Source organism: Somniosus microcephalus, chromosome 15 (assembly GCF_052327205.1).
Source record: "Somniosus microcephalus isolate GS21.2 chromosome 15, FLI_Smic_1.0, whole genome shotgun sequence".
NCBI classification, from domain to species: domain Eukaryota; kingdom Metazoa; phylum Chordata; class Chondrichthyes; order Squaliformes; family Somniosidae; genus Somniosus; species Somniosus microcephalus.
This window is the reverse complement of record NC_141001.1, coordinates 54,115,008-54,122,890: the sequence shown is the minus strand read 5'-3', so window position 1 is coordinate 54,122,890 and position 7,883 is coordinate 54,115,008. Positions and strand designations below refer to the sequence as shown.

General features: G+C 47.4%; 1 long non-coding RNA gene across 1 annotated transcript; it reads left to right on the top strand.

Annotated features, from left to right (window-relative positions):
• Nucleotides 1-5,836: 5,836 nt before the first annotated feature.
• LOC147106736 (uncharacterized) lies at nt 5,837-7,662 on the top strand. Its single transcript, XR_015080980.1, has 2 exons — nt 5,837-6,688; nt 7,633-7,662. It is a non-coding gene; the product is annotated as an uncharacterized LOC147106736 (long non-coding RNA).
• The last annotated feature ends 221 nt before the right edge of the window (nt 7,663-7,883 follow it).

Here is a 7,883-nt window from a genome sequence, read left to right as displayed (position 1 = left end):
TGATGTTTAACATCATACATTTCCTTTTCTCTCCATTCATTTGAAGAACAACTTGTGCTGTTTCTTTTTCCACCTTTGTTTAATACCTTCAGTCCATCTTCTGCTGTGTCACTGCTGAGAGCAATGCTATCTACAAAATCAAAGTCTATGATCTTTCTTGCTGAATATCTTCACCTCCTGTGTGTCTGGATGGTATTTGCTTTCCCCAGAGTCTGCTGCTTTCCTCATCACATAGTCTAGCATGATGATAAATACAACGGGTACAATGCATCTCCCTGAGAATCTGAAATAGCTCTGTGTCACCATCCGGGGATTACACTATTGCTGTGGTATTATCATATTTTGATGGCTGCTTGGATTTTACCTGGAACTCCGTATGTCTTCAGAATTTTGAACATTTGACCGCGGTGTATAGTGTTGAAGGCCTTCTCAAATTCCACAAGTGTAATGACACAGGACAATCCATTTCCTTCCACTTTTTCAATAAGTCTTCTCATTGCTAGTATGTGGCCAATCATAGAATTCCATCGAATGTACAGCACATTTAGCCCAGCTGCTCCAAGCCGGTGATTCTGCTCCACACAAGCCTCCTCCCACCCCTCTTCAACTACTCCTACCTGCATAACCTTCTATTCCTTTCTCCCTCATGTGTTTATCTAGCTTCCCCTTAAATGCATCATTGCTATTCACCTCAACTACTCCTTGGCCGGAATTTTCCGGGGTGGTAGCGGGCACGATCGGTGGCGGGTCGGGTGGGAAAGTTGTTATTTTTGACAGTGGGTCGGGAACCCGCTGTCATCCCGCCCCCACGCGCCTTTCCCCCAGGTGCGTCTGTCATCTGACCCGACCGGCAGCAGCGGGCGACCCAATTGAAATCATTATCAGGTAGTTTACAGGCACTTAAGAGCCTTTTTCCATTAACTTTTAAATTTCCCTGCATGGTCACGGGATTCAAGCAGCTCGGGAACCATGTCTGTCAACCTGAGGCGGGAGTTCCGTGGCCATTGCTCCAGCTGATTACTGGACAGCATCAAATGTTCAGTGAAAACTCCACCTGACAGATGATCACTTTCCTCAAACAGAAGCTGTTGCTCAGTTCATTTCCAGCATAGATTCTGCAGGCTGCAAGTGCTTCCAGCAAGGTCTTCATCCAGTCTCACCTCATTGGAAGAACCTCTCTCACCATTGACAGATTGCTGCTGTCAGAATCGGACCACGATGAGCCCCAACACCAGCAGCATCAGGCACACCAGCAGCACTAACAACAACACCAACCTCTCCGCAATCACCTGATGCTGCACAGGACAGAGGGCATCAGCACCTGACCACATACTGCCCGGGAGGCCAGGGATGGCCTCACCATGGCCAGATTTACTTCACTTGACGCTGTACCCCCTGGCTGCCACATGATGCGCCAGGTTGGCACCACCCCACACCAACACCATAAAGCATCCCTACAATGCCCAAACCATTCCTTTCACACTCATCACCATTGCGGGGGGTACCGTTATGTCTCATCATTCACAGCAACTCACTAAGCCACTTCCAAAGGAGCACACAAATCTGTCCAAGACCGGAAAGTGTTGAAAATAATGATTTTTATGTTTGACACCACATTAACAGAAACTTTACATAAACATTGGATAAAACACACAAGTGCCTACCCATCTGTGTTGTTAGTTGGTATGATTGCACTAGGATGAGAGTGAGTGTGAGGGGTGGCTAGTGAGATGGGGAAGTGATAATGTAGTTGGAGAGGGATGGGTGGAGGTGCAAGGTAAGTTGGTGTAAGGATGTGCAGGAGCAGGAGTAGGGTAGGGAAGGCAGAGTGATGGGGATGTGATGAGGGGCACAGCAGGATGAAGTTGAGTGTGGCTCTGTACTCACGTTTCCTGATCTAATGAGATAATTGAAATGTTTGCAGCACTGCACCCAGGTCTTCCTGACCACATCCCTGCTTGTGACCTCCTCTGCAATGTGCAACCAGACTGTCTTGGTCTCCTGGGGAGGTCTCTTCCACTCATTGGAAGGGAAGAGGACCTCCCTGCGTGCTCTGACTCCCTCCATAAGCATATGGAGGGAGTCATCGGGGAACCTGGGTGCAGCCCTCTGCCTCTGTGCAGTGATTGTCAGTGTTTGCAGCACTCCAGTGCTGTAGTGCACTGACAGCACTATGTTAGATTAAACTTCAAATCTAATGTGGCCAGGGTCCCTTTAAAGATCCCAGCTGAAAACGCATCATGAATGACATCATCAGACCCGCTCCATCTCATTGGGCCGGGTAACACGCTGGGCAGGCTTAATAGGCCCCATTAAGGTAAGTTCATTTTCAACAGTGGGATGGAGCCAGTAGCGGGGTCACGACCTGCCACGGACACCACCCGCACCGGACCTGCCCAGGTAGGCAAAATTCCAGCCCTTGTGGTAGCGAGTTCCACATTCTAACCTTTTTCTAGGTAATCATTGACCTTCCTTTTCTGAAGCCATTTTGGTTCCATCTCAAGAGTTTCTCCATTAGTGGACAATTTTTGCAGCTGTTGGTGTAAGTGATGTTCCCCTGTAATTGATTGTTAAGCTTAAATATCCTTTCTTAGGTAGTGGTACGATACAACATTTGGCTTTCGGCTTCTTATAGTTGGTGAAAATATTGTTACACAGTTAGAAAGTAATCTTGAAAGTCTGGCAATTTCCAGAATTCTGCAGGAATCATATCCAGTACTTTTTTCCTGAATTTCTTTTTAGAGTGGAATGACTCTTGTAGGAAAATGTTGCAACTATTTTGCACCAACGATGTCTCACAAACAGAATGATCAATCAAGTTTTTCTTTGGTAGTATTGGTTGAAGGACGAATGTTGGCCAGGACACCAGGAAAACACCCTGCTCTTCAAATACCACCATGTGGTCTTCAACCTCCATGTGAACAGAAAGACAGGAACTCGGCTTAACGTCACATGTGAAGGACAGCATCTCGGACAATGCGGCACTCCTTCAGTACTGTCCTGGAGTGCCAACATAGATCATGTGCTCATGTCATAGGCAAGAAAGCTACCAATAGAGCTAATCTTATAGCGGTGATTTTCTGAATCCTATTGTAATAAGAAGACTGCAGTATTACAATGCAGCTGGGTGGCTCATCACTATTATAAGGGGAGAAGTAAAAATAAAATACTAGATCTACTCAAGGCACTTTTGCATTAGAGTTGGGGCATCAAGAGAGTGGATCAAGGGAAGCCTCATGATCTCCAAGTGCTACATATCCCTTTTTCATATGCTGCCAATCCCCATTGGAATGCCAATGGGAAAGAAGTGTTTGTTCCGATGCTTCTGACCTCTGTTCTAGGGACCCACAAAATGTCAGATCCTGAGCACCGTAGGAAGCAATCATATTGCTGTACCTGGCAGCCAGCAACACAATATCAAGGTAAACATGTGCTGCTTGGCTGTGAGCAACTCTGATGTGTACAAATTCGTATTATGTCTAAATTCACAGCAAGATGCAATCTCGCTAGTCAGATGTAATCTTTTTAAAAATCTGCTCCAATTTCTATACCATAAAATATACACAGCAGCCATAACAGGATAATCACATCTACAGATAACAGTCATGCTAATTATACTACAGCCTTGCAACAAATTCCAACCCAATGTAGTGAGAATTCTCCAAGTTCAGTGAAACCATTTTGCTTGTCAAAGCCATAAATATCAAAAGATATTAAACCAAAACAAAAAATACACAGCAGGGCAATCAGTATCTGAAAAGATGACAGTCAGTTTAGGAAACTCTTCCACTATTCAGATTTTCAGCTTGCTAAGGTTCAGCCCAAAATTTTATGACCATCTTAGTTTGTGGTTATACTGCACTGCCTGTTTGAGATCAGTAGCTACAGGCCACATTTATACTGCAGCCTACCCCCAGCTCTGAGTGTCAGGAGAGATCTCTGCAAATGCTTAATAACTATGCATTGACAGAGCTCCATTGCCAGCCAATGTATTTTGAATGTTTTTGAGAGCACAGGTGGAAGTGTCCACATTCAAATTATTAACAACTAGCTGGAGTGCTCGGCGGTGCCGAGGCTTTTTCGAGGGCATGTTGTTGTTGGAAGAGAGAGAGAGAGAGAGCGCGCGACTGGGGGGGGGGAAGAGAGAGCGCGACTGGGGGGGAAGAGAGAGAGCGACTGGGGGGAGGGAGGAGGGAGGGAGGGGGAGGGGGAGGGGGGAGGGAGGGAGGGGGAGGAGGGAGGGGGGGAGGAGGGGGGGAGGAGGGAGGGGGAGGGAGGGGGAGAGGGGGGAGGGGAGGGAGGGGAGGGGGAGGGCAGGGGGAGGAAGGGGAGGGAGGGGAGGGGAGGAGGGGGGAGGGAGGGGAGGGGAGGAGGGGGGAGGGGGAGGGAGGGGAGGGGAGGAGGGGGGAGGGGGAGGGCAGGGGGGGAGGGGGAGGGGAGGGGGAGAGGGGGAGGGGGGAGGAAGGGGGGAGGGGAGGGGGGAGGGGGGAGGAGGGGGAGGAAGAGGGGGAGGGGAGGGGGAGGGTGGGGGGAGGGGGGAGGAAGGGGAGGGAGGGGAGGGGGGAGGAAGGGGGGAGGGGGAGGAAGGGGGGAGGAAGGGGAGGGGGAGGGAGGAAGGGGGGAGGGGGAGGGGAGGGGGGGAGGAGAGGGGGGAGAGGGGGAGTCCCCGAGCCCCGCCCCCCGATCTCCCGATCCCCCGATGTCCCGCCCCCCGATCTCCCGATGTCCCACCCCCCGATCTCTCGATGTCCCGCCCCCCGATCTCTCGATGTGCCGCCTCGCAATCTCCTGATGTGCCGCCCCGCGATCTCCCGATGTGCCGCCCCCGATCTCCCGCCCCCCGATCTCCCGCCCCCCGATCTCCCATCCCCCGATCTCCCGATGTCCCGCCCCCCGATCTCCCGCCCCCCCGATGTCCCGCCCCCGGATCTCCCGATGTCCCGCCCCCACGATCTCCCGATGTCCCGCCCCCGCGATCTCCCGATGTCCCCGCCCGAGCCGGCTTCAAGACCAGAGAGACGCTGCCGCGCAACCTACCGCGTGAGGCCCGGCCGGACTCAAGTCGCGCTCCGGGCAGAAGATGACGCGGATGCTGACTCCCGCCCCGCCCGCCTTTACTAAGATGGCGGCGGTGGCGACGCTCGGCTCAGGCCCGCCCCCTCCAGCCTTCACAAAGATCGCGACGGGAGGCGCCTAGCTCGGGCGTGGCTGGTCAACAGACGCCCAGGCTTTGAGGCCTGGAAAAACGGTGAAAGGTAGGAAAATTATAGAGGTTAGACAAAAGATTTACAAATTAATTAACTTTTTTAAAAAACAATTTGTCTTTTAAAAGCAACTTTTTTTTTGCTGGAAATGTAGATTTGAAAAGAAACACGCAGAAAGCGGGAAAAAGAAAGGAAAAGTTTGGAATCAAGATGGCGGCGACTCATCTCGGTTCAGAACGATAAGGCCCGCCCACACACGCACCGATTGGTGGACCGTCAGGTCACCGAAGCGTAGGATTGGTCAATCGTCCCGTCACTCGACCTTAGGAGGGCCTGGCCGCACGCGCCAGGAACCCGCCGTACGATTGGTCGACCTCGACGTCACTCGATGCTAATGAGTGGATAATGAGCGGAATGTTGAACGTTTTTTGGATACCGCGGGCGCAATTTTTGTCCGGCCGAAACGTAAATACGCTTAGGACGGTTCTGGAATCGTCAGCTTTCTTTCGATGTAACACACGTGTAGGTACGCTCTATAACTTTCGAGTTAATTCAATACAGACAGACAGACGGAATGACAGACAGACAGATGTATCCTTTTATATATATAGATGGGGGGTGGGGGAGGGGGGCGGGGAGTTTCCATGGGTTCTCCCGATCTACCACAGCCATTTTTAGCCATTTACACCATTTCTCCGGGGGATTTACTGAACTTCTTCCAAAGTTTCAGTCGGAGATTATGAGAACCCGCACGGAAATTCTAGGCGAAAGTTTTGCTTAAGCTTATAAAGTAGTATGGAGTTCTTACAGACTTCATGAGCACTTTTAAAATCTGCTTAATGCCGCACTGGATTTATATTCCATGTGGTGTCATGCCCAAGCGACGTGAGATCGCATTCCTAAGGCCTCTCAGATCAAGACCTCACTCCAAAGTTATCCTGTCACTTTTTGCATTGCTGTGAAGTAGAACCTACTTTACAATAATGCAAAAGCAGAAAATGGTCATTTCTGTTTCTCCTTCCTGAACATTTTAATCTCCTGAGATGATTCTTAAGAGAAAAAAATAAGAATTAAAACCCTCCAGTTGTTTGCTGATAATGTTTAACGAGTTCAAGCAGCACTAACACCATTAGTTCTGATGCTGAAATGCCAATTTATCCTTCGCAGACCTGACTTCACCAAGTATCTTCAAGCGGATGAAGGTTTTCACTGAATACTTTTTTTAAGTTCTCTGCAGGTCAACAGTTCCTTCAAGCTGTCTTGCAGCTGATTTATTTATACTCTAAAAGCACAGCTCGGGTATTTCTGGAGGCTGGAGTCTATTGGTCCAAGGAGAACTCATTGCCATAAAGAGAAAGCTGCATTTTGCTGACCCATCACACAAAGCAATTTATACCGCTTGCTTTTGAAAACTGCCCGTGGCTTGCCAGTCTTCAACTCATCTCTCCAGACTCACTGTCCTCTTTACATCTCCCTTGTTCCAGGTGAGCTTTAATTTTGATTTTTCAAATCCCATATTTTTATATTCCCTTTAGCAATCTTTCTTGCTGTGTGTTACTATTTTCAACCTGCAACCCTCATGTTTTACAATTGCAATCTAATATCTTTTATTCAACTGTTTATTTAAAGTTGTACTGCAATCATGTGTGTACAAAATAAAGCAAAATTGTTTCTATGGCTGTAATTTAATATTTTTTTATATCTATATTAATATAAATGTTTCATTCGTCTGTTAATTAATTTTTTTTTAAATGTTTTAAAATAAGAGTCACAGGTGAAAAGAATATGCCCATTTCTGCATATCATTACTGTTTTAAAATCGTTACATTCAATGTAGGATTTTAAAGAATGTTGAATATTCAAATAATCTCACAATAAGTGCATTACAGGTAAACACTTTCAATAGTTAATGTTTACCAAAACCATTTTTCTTCATTAGTAATTTGTTTTCAGCAGTAGAAGCAGAGGTAGATCAGTCTGGAGAAGTTCACTGGGTTTTGCAAAGGGAAAGCTTTTTTTTTGCCAGTTGCCTTTCGGCCACCTGGCATTGGTCTTAAGCTGTGTGGGATTGAGGAATGACTGACGTTAAGGAGCCCATCCGACAGGCACCTGCTCCCCTTCGTGCTCTGACCAAATTTAGAAACACTTTCTCAAATTAATTTCCAAATGCCACCCATTCTTAAGGATATAGTTTCTGCATGGCTAACCTTTCCCTCTTGGGCCTGATTTTGAAAACTGTTACAAGTCATCAGTATTTTGACGTTGAGAATTTTTTCCCATTGCCACGTTGATTAATTGAGCAATGCCACCAATAGCATCGATGTACAAAAACGTTATAGTTGAGCATATTTGCATTGAACACTACCCATAAAATAAACATTTTAGGTTAAATGATTAAGTTAGTAATCCAATTGTTCTTTATTAACAGGTCATAACACACAACTATCAAAATGGGAGAGTGAGTATTACCTGCAGTTTTAAATAATATGTTTGATTTGTACTGTTTCTAGTATAATGGGCATATAATTGGCAAATGAATTTCAATATAGACAAGTGTGAGGTGGTGTATTTTGGTAGGAAGAATAAGGAAGCCACACACTGCTTGGATAATAAGTCAGAATGGTGTAGAGGAGCAAAGGGATCTCGGGGTACAGACACACAAATCACAAAAAGTAGCAA